Source organism: Notamacropus eugenii, chromosome 1, assembly GCF_028372415.1.
Source record: "Notamacropus eugenii isolate mMacEug1 chromosome 1, mMacEug1.pri_v2, whole genome shotgun sequence".
NCBI classification, from domain to species: domain Eukaryota; kingdom Metazoa; phylum Chordata; class Mammalia; order Diprotodontia; family Macropodidae; genus Notamacropus; species Notamacropus eugenii.
Window position 1 is genome coordinate 613,394,352 of NC_092872.1, and position 18,036 is coordinate 613,412,387.

The 18,036-nt window shown below is 39.4% G+C and overlaps 1 long non-coding RNA gene across 1 annotated transcript in view; it reads left to right on the plus strand.

Annotated features, from left to right (window-relative positions):
• LOC140520753 (uncharacterized) overlaps positions 1-6,955 on the plus strand; it is a 30,106-nt gene extending 23,151 nt beyond the window's left edge. The window contains exons 2-3 of the long non-coding RNA XR_011972631.1: positions 3,779-3,934; positions 5,703-6,955. This is a non-coding gene — a long non-coding RNA (uncharacterized lncRNA). The remainder of the gene's footprint in view (positions 1-3,778; positions 3,935-5,702) is intronic.
• The last annotated feature ends 11,081 nt before the right edge of the window (positions 6,956-18,036 follow it).

The window sequence follows — 18,036 nt, forward strand, 5'->3', positions numbered from 1 at the left end:
ACAGTTAGAAAGTAGGTGTCAGAGGATGTGAACTCAGGAAGATGAGTCTTCTTGATTCCAAGCTCAGTGCTCTAGCCACTGTGCCACCTAGCTGCCCTGACGGGCACATAGTAGGTGCTATATAAATGCTAGCTACTACTACTACTACTACTGCTGCTGCTGCTGCTGCCAGTACTACTGCTACTACTGCTATTATTGCTTCTACTACTACTACTACTACTACTACTACTACTACTTTTATTACTACTACCACTACCACTACCACTGCTACTACAATTACTTTTCTGGGTTTCATTTTGGAAACTGGGGGAAAAAGGGACTAGGTTAGATGGCTTCTAATAGCTTTTCCAGCCCTGAAGCTCTATGATTCCTTGATGATTCATTTTGATTTTCCTCTTCTCTCAAGGGTATAGCTAGGAGTCTCTCTCTCCCTCATCATCCCTCCTTCTACCAATGTTAACTTACAGGTGACCAAACACCAGCCTATTGAAGGGGGCAGGAAGTCAGAAGAAGAAAACCCTTACTTCTGTTTTCTTCTCTTCTTCCCTCCCCCTTCTTGCTTGTAATCTTTCTGCCATAGTTCTGTGGTGTCCCCGTAGCACAACAAACTCAATCCTGATGCCTGTGAATGGTTGCTAATAGGCTCCTCACATTCCCAAACAGACACACAGCCCCTGTCTCTGAGTGCACACACCCACATACACACAGAGGCAGCCAGCTTCCTTTTGCCTGGGCCAGGGTGATGAATTGCAGCGTTTGAAAAGGCTCCTTATCGCTGTGGTGCACATGGGCTCAGCAGTGTGGTTGTGTGCATGTGTGTGTGTGTGTTTGTGTATGTGTGTGAGCAAACCAGAGTGTGCCAGAGGAATGCTGGAGCTCCCAGCTTCTCTTTTCTCAGTCCTCTTCCTCTAGATGAAATTGTTGATGTTCCTGGGGATCCTTTCAGCAAAGACCTTGGCAAAATAAATAGAGGTAAGAGAAAAAAAAAGGAGCTGATTTACTCAGTGTATGGTCTGCTCAGCAAGTATATCTATGCAATATCTGTCTGCTCTCTGGACTGCCTGAATATAGGAAGATTAGGGGTTGGCTTTGTGGGGTGATATCACGTATTCTGTTCAGAATTGTTTGCTGCAAATATCCCTCTTAACAAAGTGCCAAGATAATTATAATGGCCACCATTATCACCACCACCACCTCACCCCTCTATGTAGGGCATAGTTAACAGCATTGCATATCCTGCAGATTTAGAGCTGGAAGGAAAATTAGAAATCTCCTAGTCTGATCCTAATCTCGTAATGTTAGTGGTTCAATTGCTATTGCCCTTAATTTACATATGGAGGAGCTAAGGTTCAGAGAGGTGAAGGTCAAGGTCATTTCTGATTGCCAGTTCAGTGCTTCTTCCATTCCCTGAAAACTTTACCCTATAAATCATCTTTGGGTGAATAAATGAATAAACATTTATTAAGTGCCTACTATGTACCAGGCACTAGGCTAAGTACTTTACAAAGATTATCTCATTTGATTCTCACAACAAATATGAGAAATAGGTCCTACTATTATCTCCATTTTACTGTTGGGGAAACTGTAAACTGATAAGTTAAGTGATTTACCCAAGGTCCAAGGCAAGATTTGAACTCTGGTCTTCCTGATTCCAAGTCCAGTTCTCTATCCTTCTTGTTACTTAGCTCCAAGTATCCCTGGGACAGGGAAGCCTTTAAGTCACTAAATTTTAGTTTTAATTATTTATCTGAGATTTTTTCCCCTATTGATGATATCAGAATGTAGTATGAGAACATTGTGTTCCAAGAATAGTCATGGGAAGAATAAGGAAGTATAAAACCATACAAGTCTCAGAGTTGGAAGAAAACTCAGAGGTCCCCTAGTCCAACATGTTCCTCAATAGAAACATCCTTAGTAATTCAGAGGATCATACACTTAGAATCAGAAAGGAATTCAAGGATAATTTAGTCTGACCCTTCACATTACAGACGAGGAAACTGAGGCCCAGAGAGGTTAAATGACTTGCACAAGACCATACACATAGTATAGAGCAGAGCTAAGATTTGAATCTGAATCTTTTGAGTCCAAATCCACCAGTCTTTCCACTGTACTTCTTAATTTCATTCAATTCTATTCTATTGAGTTCAACACCTACTATGTGCCAAGCATTGTGCTGAAGCCCTGGAGACACAAAATAGTTCTTACTCTTCAGAATTTGCATTCCACAGGTAGAAGGGAAAATGCAACATGCAAAGACTATGTAACTTCAGGAGAAAATCAGCCCTAAATGCCTGAGATGAAGGGGGAAATTTTCATAGAGGAGACAGTGCCTAAACTGAGATCAAAGGAAGATAAAGATTCCTAGGGACTCAGTGGAGGAAGGAATGTATTCCAGGCTTTGAGGACATTTCATACAAATGCATGGAGGAAGGAGATGGAATGTTGAGTTTGAGGAACAGCTAATATGACAGTTTATTGGCAATAGAGGACATGGGAAGGGGAGTAAGGGAAATAATATTGATTGGGGAGGTAGAAGGGAACCTAATCGTGGAAAGCCTCGAATGTCAAGAAGAGGAATTGGTATTTTATCCCACAGCAATAGGTAGGTAGTTAATGAATATTTTTGAGAAGGTGAGTAATCTGTGACTTACTAAGGTTATTTTGGAGTCTATATAGTGGATGAATTGGAGATGGGAAGAGTCTGGAAAAAGGGAGGCCAATTAGGAAGCTATTACAGTGTTTAAGGGAAAGGAGAAAAGCGTCTGAATTAGGGCATCAGTGTAAGTGAAAAGAAAGGGGATGTATACAAGAGATAAAGGACAAACAAACAATGGATATGGAAGCTCTTTGGGACCAAGCACGATAAGTCCAATTTCTTTTCCATATGGCAGACCTTCAAATACTTGAAGACAGATAAATTGTCCCTCTTGTCTCCAATCAGGCTTCCTCCAAGCTAATCATACACATTTTCTTTTTCTAACCAGTGCTCACTGGCATGATCTCCACTTATCTCTCTAAAAGATCAATGTCTAAAAGGAGAGAATGGGAGTTGTTGGAATCGGCTCAAATGCCAGCATTCCTTAGTTCATGTTCAATGATGGGACTAAATGAGCACTATCAAGTCATGAAACAGTTAATAAAAGGAAGGTTACTTTGCCCTAACACAGCAAGAACATGAAGCAAAGATAACAGTGGCACTTAGTTTCTCTGGATGTGCTTCTCCTTGATGTGGAAATGCATCTAGTTATCAGGACAGCGCATGATGAAGGACATAATGACATATATGCTCCAGGGCAAGAAGAGGGGAGGGAAAAAAGGGAAAAGAAGAAAAAAAAGAAAGTTACATGATAATTTATCATACATTTAGAAAGAATAGCATATAATACACAATAGATTTGTAGTTTCACTTACAATCATCTTTTTTTTTCTATTCTGCTGTTATGGAAATACTTATTTTATTTCTTAAGTTCAGAATAAAGTAAATAAATTAAAAAAAATCATCAAGTAGGTAACCAGACTCTTCATGGCAGGGACTTTTTGTGACTATGGGTGATCAAGAAGTGTGTCAGGAAAGGTGGGACCAATCAAGTCCCAGGGACAGCTTTGTCTCCTTTTAAGGAAAGCTAATTCATGTTGGGAAGGAAAGAGAAGAATGGGCCCAATCCACATTATGGGAAAATATTGGTAGATATAGTAGTTCTATCACAGGGAAACAAAGGTAAATGACCCTCTTCACAATTTTGTCCAGGATCAGTAATGTTTGTCCATATTCTCCTAGGTGCTTTGCTTCAAGATTGCCTGTGGATGCCAACCAGTGGTTGGGAAGAAAAGAGGAATGCCTACTGAAAATGATAATGGAGTGGCCTTCCTCCATATATGTGGAGGCAGATGAGATTCTTAGTTTTGCCTTAAATGGGCAAAGGAAAGCTGAGAGGTGAGCAATTTTCTAGTGAATTTGATGATCTGGATTTTTTTCGGATCAATAGCCTCAATCACATGGTGCTTAAAGGATTTTTTTCCCTTTGCCTGAATTATGTGGATTGTTAACTCAGTAACTGAGCTTATAATGCAATGCCCTCTGTCTCGGTTTGCTTATGCTGATGTTAAAATTAATGTTCGATAACAAGCTAACGTGTCAACAGGCTAGCGTCCAACTAAGTTCGTACCTGTGTCACAGCTAATGTTCAACATTGGCCGGAGGGTTTTGTCTAATGTTTAGTGGGAATGAGAGCACCAGAAAACATTCACTTGATGGGGTGGTTGCACTTTTGATTTTGTGATTGTATCTTTCTTGGTTGACCTACCTGGTAAATTAAACTGTTCACACTTCACAGAGGTTGGGACCTGCAGTTCTCTGTTTAAAGAGTGTGTTTTTTTGGTTTGTTTTTTTTTTTAATTTTTATTTGTGTGTGTGTGTGTGTGTATGTGTGTGTGTGTGTGCAATGAGTTCTGAACATTAAACAGCCCCGTAGGCTAATGTGATGTTGGGAATTATACCTGTCGTAGAACATTTGTTGTAACTACAATCTCTTTAAAGCCATAGAAAAATGAATGGTATACTATTTGATGAATTCAAAAATACCACCAGGAAGCAGATTTGGTTGTTCCTATGTAAACTGGGGTGGTTTGAGGGAGAATAGACCCTAATTGGACCAAGAATTACTCAGCACTCTCTTTTGCTTTATCTCAAAGGACACAAACTTAAATCACAGAGCCAAAATTTAGAAGGGATCACTAAGGTCATTTAGTCAAACCCAAACAAAAATAGAGCCACTAAATCATACATATAAGGTCCCTGTAGGCAGCATATTGACTCAGAAGATCACATATTAATATTATGTTCTATTACATTTTTACTTATTTTACTAAATATTTCCCAGTTACATTTTGATCCGATTCTGACTTACTCGGTAGTATTGAAGGCTGCCCACCCCCTTTCCTGGGAGGTATGTTTGACATCTCTGGTGTCTGTACTTGATTAAAATGGGTTCCAAGCTGGGAATTTGCAAGGTAGGATTCTTGTGGTCTCTTTGTGATGTTGGATAAGTCACTTAGCTTCTCTATGACTCAGTGGTCCAGGTAATTAACTTCACTAAACAGACATAACAATTTTGCATTCTGGAGCTAGTCCTAACAAGTAGTTTTGTATCCTTAACAGGCTACTTTAATTTTCTGTGTGTCAGTTTCCTTACCTGTAAAATGAACATAATAATATCTGCCTTAGCCTACCCATACAGTTGTAAAGATGAAATAAGATAAGGTAGGCAAGCTGGTACAACTGAATGAGCAGTGGTCCTGGAGTCAGGGGATCTGAGTTCAAATTCCACTTCTGATACTTACCATTTGTGTGAAACTTTGTTGTCATTTAACCTTTCCAGACTTTAATTTTCTCATCTGTAAAATGGAGAGGATTAAATGGCTTCTGAGGTCTCTACAAGCTCTAAAATATGATCTATAAATAGATACAGTAAAGATTTTTTGAGGAAAAAAATAACCTAAAAACTCCTAGAAAAATTAAAGGAATATTGTCATTATTCCCAAAGTGTGTCAGAACTATTTAGGCTAGAGTACCGCTAGCGTCTGTCACCTACTCCAAAAGCCCCATTGGGCCTGGGTGAACCAGTATTGGTATATTGGGTTAGTTCTGTACTTATGGGTAGACCTGGGACAAGGATGAATGAATGAAAAAATAATTTATTTAGCTCTTCAGGTAATGCAGTGGATAGAGTGCTGGACCTGGAATCAGGTAGACTCATCTTCCTCATCTTCAAATCCAACTTCAGACACTGGACAAGTCACCTAATCCTGTTTGTCTCAGTTTCCTCATCTGTAAAATGAGCAGGAGAAGGAAATAACAAACCACTCCAGTATCCTTGCCAAGAAAACCCCAAAGGAGGTCATGAAGAGTTGGACAGGACAAAATGTACCAGGTATTGTGTTAAACTCTGGAAATGTAAATATAAAAGCAGAAATGTGCTTCGCCTCAAAGTGTTTCTGTTCTAATAAGAGGAAACAACACAAATTTGGGAGGTATGGTCAGGGAAGGTTATTTTGGTCTGGGAAGTCACAGGGAGAGTGAATGGAACCAGAAGGCAATGGTAATGTTGAATTGATTATTGTTCCCAGAACAATAAGTAGGCAGGGGAGGTAGAGGATGGAGTGACACTCACCTGGATGGCAGGAAAGTGATAGGTTGGTGGCTGCATGACTCCAGAGCAGAGGCTAGTAGTTTGGTTGTGAGGCTACAGCAGAGTAGGCAGCAGTTAGGCATTAGGGCAAGAAGATGGTGGTAATGCAAGGATATGCCATTGACTGGGGCTAAGCACATCCCAAGATTCAATTCAAAGCCCCCATGATTGGAAAGTGAAGAAAGGCCCCCATTGGGGAGTTTCCATGTAGCTCTGTATTGGGAACAATTAGCTAGAGTTGGTAGCCTAGATAAAGTGACTGAGGCACCCAAGGTGGGAGATAGAGTAAGGAGAAGAAGCAGGGTTGCTACCAATATCACAAACAGAGTCCAGAAGGGAAAGGAAAAAAAGATATTATCCTGGGTCATATTGCAGGAAAGTAAGTGAATAGGCATTATAAAGTGCCTACTATGTGCCAGGCACTGTTTAGTGCTAGGTTAGAGTATGTATGAGTTTGACAAAGAGTTTCTACAACTTTGCTATACTCAGTGTTCTCAGGTATATGTGTGGTTTTATGATCAGCCCCGTGAGACCATGTTTTTTCTTTTTTTTATATTAATTTTATTTATTTTTAGTGTTCTACAATCACTACCATATAACTTAGATTTTTTTCCCTACCTCCCTCCTCCTTCTCTGAGATAGCATACAATTTTATATAGGATCTACACATATTAAATACATTTTCACTATAGCCATGCAGTGTAGAAGAATTATAATGAGTGGGAGAAATCATATAACAAACCAAAACATTATATACAAAAAAAAAATTATCTGCTACATTCTGTGATTGAATTCCATTTTTCTTTCTCTGGATGTGGAAGACATTTTGCCTTAGGAGACCATTGGGAAATTTTTTTAAGTCCTTGCATTGCTACAAAGTTCCATGTTTACCAGAAAAAGTTCCTTGCACACTGTGGTCGTTGCTGTGCACAAAGTTCTCCTGGTTCTGCTCCTTTCATTCAGCATCAGATCATATAAGTCTTTCCAGACCTCGCTGAAGTCTTCTTGTCCATCATTTCTTATAGAGCAATAATATTCTGTTACATTCATATACCATAATTTATTCAGCCATTCCCCAATTGATGGGCATCCCCTTGATTTCCAGTTTTTGGCCACCTCAAAGAGAGCTACTATAAATATTTTTGTACATGTGGGACCCTTTCCCATTTTTATGATCTCTTGAAGATACAATCCAAGAAGCAATATTGCTGGGTCAAAGGGTATGCACATTTTTGTAACCTTTTAGGCATAGTTCCAAATTGCTCTCCAGAATGGTTGGATGAGTTCATAGCTCTACCAACAATGTATTAGTGTTCCAACTCTCTCACATCCTCTCCAATATTTATCATCTTCCTGTTCTGTCATGTTTGCCAATCTGGTAGGTGTGATGTGGTACCTCAGAGTTGTTTTGATTTACATCTCTCTAATCAAAAGTGATTTAGAACATTTTTTCATATGATTATAAATATCTTTAATTTCTTCCTCTGAAAATTGCCTCTTCATATCCTTTGACCATTTATCAATTGGGGAATGACTTGTATTTTTGTACATTTGACTCAGTTCTCTACATATTCTAGAAATGAGGCCTTTATCCCTGACATTAGCTGTAAAAATTCTTTCCCATTACATCCCTCTGAATTTTGGTTGCATTAGGTTTGGTTGTGCAAAAACTTTTCAGTTTAATATAATCAAAATTATCCATCTTGCATTTCATAGTGCTTTCTATCTCTTCTTTAGTCAAAAATTTTTCCCTTCTCTATAAATTTGTTAAATACACTATTCCTTGCTCCTCCAATTTGTCCATAGGATCAATCTTTATACCTAGATCATGTACCCATTTGGACTTTATTCTTGTGTACAGTGTCAGGAATAGGTCTATGGCTAGTTTCTGCCACACTGCTATACAGTTTTCCCAGCAATGTTGTCAAACAGTGAGTTCTTATCCCAGAAGCCGGGGTCCTTGGGTTTATCAAACAGTAGATTGCTATATTCATTACCTACTGTGTCTTGAGTACCTGGAATATTCCACTTGTCTACCCTTCTGTTTCTTAGTCAGTACCAAGTGGTATTGATGCTTTATAATACAATTTGAGATCTGGTAGCATTAGGTCACCTTCTCTAGCATTTTTTTTCATTAGTCCCTTTGATATTCTGGACCTTTTGTTCTTCCAGATGAATTTTGATATTATTTTATTCAGCTCTAGAAAATAATTATCTGACAGTTTAATTGGTATGGCACTAAATAGGTAAATTAATTTAGGTAGAATTGTCATTTTTATTATATTGGTTCGGCCTACCTATAAGCAACTGATGTTTTTCCACTTACATAAATCTGAATTTTTTGTGTGAAAAGTGTCTTGTAATTGTACTCATATAGTCCCTGGGTTTGTTTTGGCAGGTAAACTTTCAAATACTGTATAGTGTCTACCCTAGCTTTAAATGGGATTTCTTTTTCTATCTCTTACGGTTGGACTTTGTTACTAATATATTGGAATGCTGAAGATTTGTGTGGGTTTATTTTGTAACCTGCAACTTTGCCAAAGTTGTTTGTTATTTCAAGTAGTTTTTTACTTGAATATCTGGGATTCTCTAAGTATATCATCATATCATCTGCAAAGAGTGATAACTTAGTTTCTTCTTTGCCTATTCTAATTCCTTCAATTTCTCTATCTTGTCTAATTGCTACAGCTAACATTTCTAGTACCATATTGAATAATAGTGGTGATAATGGACATCCTTGTTTCACCCCGATCTTATTGGAAATGCATCTAGTTTATCTCCATTGCATATAATTCTTACTGAAGGTTTTAGATAGATACTGCTTATTATTTTATGGAAAGTTCCCTTTATTCCTATATTCTCCAGTGTTTTTAATAGGAATGGGTGCTGTATTTTGTCAAAAGCTTTTTCTGCATCTATTGAGATGATCATGTGGTTTCTGTTAGGTTTATTGTTGATATGATCAATAATGCTAATAGTTTTCCTAATATTGAACCAGCCCTGCATTCCTGGTATGAATCCTACCTGATCATAATGTATTATTCTCGTGATCAGTTGCTGTATTCATTTTGCTAAAATCTTATTTAAAATTTTTGCTTCCCATCAGACCATTTTCAGCCATCATTTCTCTCCAAATTCCTTGCATATAGATAGCTGTTGACAATGGCTAGCTCCAAGCAGCCAAAAATAGATTACAAAGCTGGTCTTGGAACTGTGGGCATATTTGGTTGTATTTCAGAGCATATATGTCACCCTGGAAACACGGAGTCTCAAAGTGATCTGAACTTTCAGAAAAGCTTTGAAATCTCATCTCTTCTTGTATGATGTTGGCAAGTCACTTAATCTCTGGTCCTCAATTTTCTCATCTATTAAAAGATGAGTGGGAGGGAAGATAGGGAATAAACATTCATTTAATGCCTACTACGTACCAAGCACTCTGCTAAGTGCTTGATAAACATCTCATTTCATCCTCATAATCCCCTTGGGAAGTAGATGTTATTATTATTCTCATTTTACAGATAAGGAAACTGAGATAGATGAAGATTAAGTGACTTGTCCAGTGTCATCGAGCTTATAAGTATCTAATGGCAGATTTAAACTCAGAACTTTCTGACTCCAGGCCCAGCATCTAATCCCTGGGCTACCTAGCTGATGAAAATGAGGGGTTGGACCAGTTGGCTTTTTATGGCACCTACTAACTCTGTCTCTATGATCCTTATGAACTCTTGCTCAGGGACTGGAATGGAAGAAGGTTTTGAGTTATGGACCTTTGTCAGTCTGAAGGGAAGAAAAATACCCATGGAACTTCAGGGCAAGGGTTAGGGGAGGGAGTGCCTTGAAAACACTGTCTAGTTTGTTTTACTATATGTAGTCAGGTTTATTCCTAGACCAAGTAGGAGGTGATCCATCTCAGGAGCTCAAGAAGTTGAATAGTTTTTCAAAGCTTATGCTAGGAAGAGGAAGTGAATATATATGTGTGTGTGTGTGTGTGTTTGTGTGTGTACACACACACACACATACACACACATACACACACACATATATATTCAGGAAGTATATACATATATATATATATGCACATATAGTGTGTATATTTGTGTTTGTGTTTGTGTGTGTGTGTGTGTATGTGGCTTTGGAGTACTAGTCCAGAAACTTGGTTACTAATCTTGACTCTTCTTGTTAGCTGTGTGACCTTGGGGACTTGAGCCTCGATTTTGTCATTTTTATGTAAGGGGGTGCCCAGAAAAAGATGGATACATGTAAAATTAGCAAATTGAACTTAATGATCTTTCAGCTGATATTCAAACCAATGCAATGAAATTCAACATTTTGAAGTTAGCTCCTGCTCTCAAGTGGCTAATGTTCCACTAGAGGATGGGGTGGGGGCAGGTCATGGCGTATATACAGATAAATAAAATATAGGGTAGACAGAGTGTGGTGGAAGGGAATGAGTTCTAGAAAAATCTGAGGAGGGAGACAATCATTTTCTCTAGGGGTGAAGGAAGATCAAGAAAAAACTCTTGGAGGTGGTGGCAGCTGAGTTGAGTCTCTCAGCATAATAAGAATCTAAAAGGTGGAAATGAAGGAGAAGTGATTCTAGGCAAGGGGGCTGGCTCATGCAAGCCACTATAGTAGACGACGATGTTGAATTCATAATTAGTTACTAGTTTAGCATGGTTAAAGTGTGAAGGGAGACTGTGAATTTGACCTGCAAATGTAGGCTGGAGTCAGATTATAGAGCCCTGAATGCTAGGCTAAGGAAGTCCTATTCCATTTTTTAGGCAATAGGGAGTCACTGGACATTTTTGAGGATGTGAATCCAGGTTGTCTCACTGCAGAGTCAGGGCCTTGCACTCTGCAACTCTGCCTCTGATGCTTGCAATCTGTGTGACCTTGAGTCTCAGTTTCCTTGTCTGATAAATGAGAAAGCAAAACCAGGTGGTCTCTGAGGTCTCCAGATCTGTGATGCTATGATCAATCAATCAATCAACAGTTATGTGGTACCTACCATGTGCCAGGCACTGTGCTAAGTGCTAGGGATACAAAAAGAGGCAAAAAGATAAGTCCCTGTCCTCAAAGAGCTTACAATCAAAAGGGGGAAAGAACGTGCAAACAGATATATACAACGCATGATATATGCAGGATAAATAGGAAATAATTAACAAAGGAAACGCATTAGAATCAAGAGGGGTTGGGGAAGGCTTTCTGTAAAAGGTGGGATTCTATAAGATTATTTGGACATCTATAACTTTGCTTCTAGGAAATGTCCTGAGGCTCTGAGATTAATGCTTGACAGGAAGCAAATAAATCCATGCCCACCCACCACACAATCACAGGTCATAGAAGGAACCATTATCATGGAGGGAAAAAGGGAGAATCAGGTCATAGGCATATAGCAGAGGGAGAGCAAATGCACTAGAAGCTCCAGTGTCTTCATTGGCTACCATGTTGGAACTATGTAGTTCATATCAGCATTGGGGGTTCCCCTGATACTGAGCTTCTCATTGGCTTCTTTTCTCAGACTTTCTGAAAAAGCTTATTTCAAAGCCAAAAGTTTGGGGAATCGCACAGCTAGGATGCTCTTGAGGAATTGGGGCAATTCAGAGACTTTTATTCTTGCAGCATTTGGAAGCCCTCTCTAGATGTTCTATTGTGTGAGCTTGTGTGTTTCCCTCTGAGTCAATTCATTTGCTGTAAGCTGAAGCATCCTCTTATCATCTGCTGCACCCATAGGAGGCAATTAGCTGGTGCCAATGAACATTAGTATCAGAGTTGTCTCTGGTGATGGGGATCATATATGTTCTGGCTACTTTCTCAGTATAGTAAAGAGATTGATCAATCATTCAACAAGTATTTATTAAGGGCAAGCTATGTACCAGGCACTGTGTTAGATGCTAGTAATAACAAGAAAATATGAAATAGTCTCTCTTCTCAAGGAATATATGCTCTGCAGAGGTGGGGTGGAATAGCATGTACACATATGTAAGCACAGGTGTGCTGACAAATGTTTAACAATTGATTCTTTGAGAAAAAATTGCACCCATATCACACTTTTAAGTTTAATCTATATTATTAACATTTTCTTTATCACTTTCTTAAGTCTAGACAGCCCACAATACAGTAAAATCAATCCCTGATTTGTAGCATTTGTGGATTTCTGAGGGGTAAATGCTCACACTGAAAATTGGATCTTACCCTTTTGAGTTGCCTCCAGCATAGCTCTGCATATAAATAAATATAAAATACACATGGGATGAATAGAAGGCAATTTCAAGATGGAGGAAGCACTAACAACTGAGGGACAGGAAAGGCCTCATGTAAGAGGTGCAGTTCATGCCGAGTTTTGAAGGAAGCAACAGATTATTGTGAGGATGAAACACATTCCAGACATGGAGAAGCATGTGTGCAGAAGAGTGGAGAAGGGAGATGGGGTTTGTGAAGGAGGCAGAGCAAGTAGATAAGTGTGGGCTGCATGGTAGAGTTAGTAGAAGGGAATACTAGGTAATAAGTCTGATGAGATGAACTAGAGTCAGACTGAAGGGCATTAGATGAGCAATAGAAGGATTGGTACCTTATCCTGGAGCTAAGGGGAGGCACTGGAGCTTTTTGAGCAGGGAAGGGACAGGGCTGGATGTGTAATTTATGGTTTTCTTGGCAAAGGTGCTGAAGTGGTTTGCTATTTTCTTGTCCAGTCAATTTTATAGATGAGGAAACTGAGGCAACAGGCTTAAGCGCATTTAGGGTTGTCTGAGTTGTAGAGGAAGAATCACTAAGAATTGGCAACTGAATGGATGTAGGAGGTAAGGGAAAGTGATGAAGTAAGGGTAACTGTAATAGTGCAAACCTGGGTTATTGGAAGGATTATGGAGGAGGAGGAGGAGGAGGAGGAGAAGGAGGAGGAGGAGGAGGAGGAGGAGGAGGAGAAGAAGAAGAAGAAGAAGAAGAAGAAGAAGAAGAAGAAGGAGAAGGAGAAGGAGAAGGAGAAGGAGAAGGAGAAGGAGAAGGAGAAGGAGGAAGAGGAAGAGGAAGAGGAAGAGGAGGAGGAGGAGGAGGAAGAAAGAGGGAGAAATTAAGAAGAGGGATGGGTTTAGGGGAAAAATAATTCTGCTTTAGACCCATTAAATTTGAGATGCTTATGTGATATGATAATCTTTGAAATGTCCTATAGACAGTTGGTAGAGTGGACAGAAATTCATGAGAAAGATGAGAATTGGGAGTTTCCAAGAAGAGATGATAACTGAACTCAGAGTAGCTGATTAGATTACTAATAGAATACAGTTCAAGAAGAGAAGAGGTTCCAGAACAAAGCCTTGGGAACACCCAAAATTAGCAGGTAGGGTATGAGACAAGGAGTGGACAGACAGCAAAGAGGAAAACTAAGAGAGATTACTGTCACAAATGCCCTCCCCATCAAAGAAGAGCATATTTAGGGGAGTGAGGAGAATAGGTTAGCAGTGTCAAATACTATAGAGGAGTCAAGGAATAATGACAGGAAATAAAAAGAGACTGTTGGCTTTGCTACTGATGACATTGTTGGAAACGTTTTGGAGAGAGCAGATTTATTTGAGTCAGGAAAGGAACTGGAGGTGTACTGAGTGGAAAGAACTTTTTCTAGGAAGTTGACTAAAAGAGAAGGGACATAAGGGTTGATAGCATGAGAGGAAAGAGGATTGCAGAGAAGAAAGCTTGGCAATTTCAAAATGATGAAACTCAAACCAGGGGATTTCTTTCTCCTGTTGTTCCTAGAATCCCTTCCCCAGGTGATCTGTGGTGTGAGTCAGGAGATGATCCACAGGGTCAGTCTTTTCAGGCATGAGACAGATGTGTCCCTATCCTTGTGTTCCTAGGAATCAGAGATGGCTGTCTAGAGATCCTGGCTGCTGGTGTCTCTCTGTGGGCAGCAGCATGGACTCAGGAACCGGTCTTAGCTAGTTCCTGATGTGCATCAGTTGAAGAGACTGGCTCTATATTAGACTGACTAGGTTTTTGTTTGATACTGTATGTATTTTTGAGACTTTCCCTATCTTTTCTAGAGGGAAGCCACCTTTATTTTCAGAGAGATGAATGATTAAAGGAAGTGATTCTGGCCAAATATGTGATGTCAAAAACAACATAGGCATTTTATATGGCATCTTTCTTTCTCAGTAAATCAAACTACTTCACATGCTTGTTTGTGTATTTATTCACTTTATTCAAGCCATGCTCCAATTGCTGTGAGGCCTTAGGCTATACTAAGAGAATTAAAAGGAAGAAAGTGGCAGATAATGAAATAAGCTCAGTCATCCACAAAACGGGTGAGGAAGGATGTATTTTTTTCCTTCCATTTTACAGGTAAAAGGGCAAAAGTGGGAAAGTGATAGTTTCTATCTCCCTAGAAGCCAAATCTTCCCCACTGTCCCCTCCACTTCTTGGTAGAGTGTGGGGTACATTAACTCTTTCAGGTTACAGGATCTCCATTCAGCATATTACTCTGATAGATGGCTAACTTACTATAGTCATCCTTCTATCTAAGCTCTGACCACTGGTTTCCTCCAGTGACCGAGTCAACAAATATTTATCAGATCCTTAGTATGGGAGGATGATGTGCTATGTGAGAAACTGTGCTTTGTCAGTCAGGGAAGATTTGGCAAGCATTTGTTTCTAAGACAACTTTAGGGAGCTAAGCCAAGAGCCCTATAGTCTTTAAATAAGACCAGGCCACAACATTCCCTGTAATTTATTAAGCCCTTGGAATTTATTATGTAATAGCAGGTATATAATAAAGATTTATCAAATTGAATTAATTCTGGGTAGTGAAAACAGATTTCCTTGTGAAAAAAGGAGAAATGAGAATTAGATGAGAGCCCAGTTAGCTGAATTTGGAACTGGTTGAGTCACTGGACCTAAATAGTAGTCATCAATAGTTCTACATCACCTGGGAATGATTTGTCTAAAAGAGTTCCACAGGAATCTGTCCTTGGTCTTATTCTAGTGAACATTTTTATGAAGACTTAGATGGAAGTATAGATAAGCATATAGCTTTAACTATATGATCTATACTATAGAGCAATATAAGCTTATAGCATAAGCTACATTTGTAGATCATGTGCATCTGAGAGGCATAGTTAATATGTTGAATGACAAGAGTCCAATGTGATGTTGACTGGATGAAACACTTGGTCAAGTCTACTTATAATGAAATTTGAGAGAGTTAAATGTAAGACCCTACACTTGGCTTCAGAAATTAATTCTTTCCCAAGGCTGGGGTGGGGCTCAGGAAGGCATAGATAAAAAGTTGAAGTAAAAAATTTCTGGGGTTTTAGTGGATTGAAAACTCACTATGAGTTAAACTGTGGCCTGGTAATCAACAAAGTCAACACAATTTTAGATTTTGTAGTAAGTTAGGCTTTTAGAAGAGTGCGTAGAACAAAGATCAGAAAAAAAGAACAAGGCTATTTGGCCCGGAAAATTGGACTGGGGAGAGACATGATAACTGTCTTCAGGTACATGAAGAGCTGTCATTCTTCTTGGCCCCAGAGGGCAGTTGGTGGTTTCCTTTTTATTAGAGATCTTCGAGCAAAGACTGGATGACCACTTGTTGGAGTTATGGTAGAGAGGTGTCTTGTTCAAATGCAGATTTATTTACATGGTCTCTGAGATTCTTTCCAATTGAAATTCTGCAAATCTGTCTTCTTAGTCACCTGTAGTAGTCTGTAGGACTAGTCAAATAGGTCTAGAGCAGGGTCCATGAACTTAAAAAAAATTGATGACTGTATTTCAATATAATTCATTTCCTTTTCAATCCTATGCACTTAAAAACTTTTTTTTTCTGAGAAGGGGTTTGTTGGGGTGTAAGCTCGGTTTTCACATGAACAGTCTCGGGTCAGGTAAAGGTGAGGGCTTCTAAACCGCAGAGCTCTCAGGAGGTCCCCCAGGGAACAGCTAGGAATTGAGGAGTGACACACGAGCTATCTTGTTTTTCCACCTCTTCTCAGTGGAAACTTGCTGGGGAGAGCATCCCACCCTTGAAATTGGTCCGTGGTCTGAGCACACCTGTTGTTAATTGGCTAAGGGGCTGAGAGCTCCATGGTGTCCACTAGAGAACTAGCAGGGGGAGAACTTAAATGCGGACAGGAAAGCCTGAGGGTTCTCTTTCCTTGCTCCTCAGGAGGGAGAAGGGGGCTCCTGCAGGGGGCTCCCACGGGGAGCACTAGCCCTGCATACTGAGAGGGGGAGGATTCCTCTCTCCTCCAGAAGGAGAAGAGGGCTCCACGGGGAGAATTCGTCCTGCATGCTGACATGTAGCTGGTGTCTGGAATAAAGCCTACACTTCTGTTTGATTCTGGAGGTCTCTTCTCTCATTACGTTTATCTGGATCATCACCAAAGACCTGAGTTAGGTAAGAAGGACCTGGCAGCTCACGGTAGTTAGGCTGGACAGGGGTTGATAGGCTTCACTAGAATGAAAAAGGGGCACATGATATAAGAAAGGTTAACAACTTCTGGTGTAGAATGTTTTTGAGGTACCTGTGATAAACCCCACAAATCTTTTTGACTATGTACGGATACAGGGAACTGCCTTTTAATAAGGCTCAGAACCTTCATGATGCATTTTCATAAAAGGTTTGAAATATCTTTGTTTGTTTGGGGTAGTATGTGGGCATGAATAGTTTTCAGTCAAAGTATAAATTGATCCTCAGATATAAATGAAATGGTACCAAATTCTTCCTTGTTTGGGTAAGAAAGAGAGGACTGAAGAGACCAGGAAGGCACCTGAAGTCAAAGGGAGTAGGATAAGATAGAGAAGGATGTTTCTGGGAACAGAAGACAGACTTCATAGAAGGTGGGATCAATTTAACTTTATCTGCTAAGAAAGAAATCAAAGCTGCGAGTAGAATTATTTTTCATGTAGCTGTCAATCTGGAGCTCTGATTCAAATGTTTTCTGAAAATTCTGTTGGTTTGTTTATTTAATACAGTTTTGGAAGATCTTGCTTCTAGATCTTGTTTGCTAATCAAGGTTATTATTATGTCAGATTTGAATGTAATCTCTGGCTTTTTTTTTAAGTGCTGCCTTTTGGTAATGAAGATGATGCTACTGATCTGTTGTCTTTAGGTTATAAGCTTTGAGTTTGTTATTATATCTATCAGAAGTTTCACAAAACAATTTCCTGTGTGGTCATCAGGCTGGAATCATCAAATGATCGATAAATGTTGGAGATGAAGTCTGTGGCTATTGAACTCTGAACAGATTTTTTTTTCTTTGTGTAAGATTATTTTGTCTGAATGTCAATAGATCTCCATTTATTTTTCATTAAATAACCAACTTCTTGAGTCATTAGGGAGGCAGAATTCGAATGTCCCTGCTTCTGAAGCTTCCAATGCCTTCCTGTTGCTTCTAGGACAAAATGCAAGCTCTCTTGTTCGATGTCTAAAGCCTATCCCAATGAAATTCCAATCTATCTTTCTAAACGGAGTTCACATTACTTATCTTCATGAACTCCTGTTCCAGCTAAACAGCTGACTTGCTGTTTCCTGTATATAACATTAGATCTACCAATTTAATGCCTTTACTCAGGCTATCCCTTTTGTTAAGAATATTCTCCCTCCTCAGCTTTGTCTCTTGAAATCCCTTCAAGTATAAGTTAAAATTCTACTTTCTACAAGATACTTTTCCTAATCTCACCAGTGGCTGATGTTTGCTTTGCCCTGAAATTACTTTGCGTTTATGGGACAAACTTAGTGTAGGCTGAATGTGTACTGGATGGGTACCCTAGGTAACATTTGAGGTCCTGAATTAGTGGTGAAGTCCAGCCCTGCCTCATGTCCTACTGTAAACTGACAGAAAAAAATAACAGCTAACAATTAATC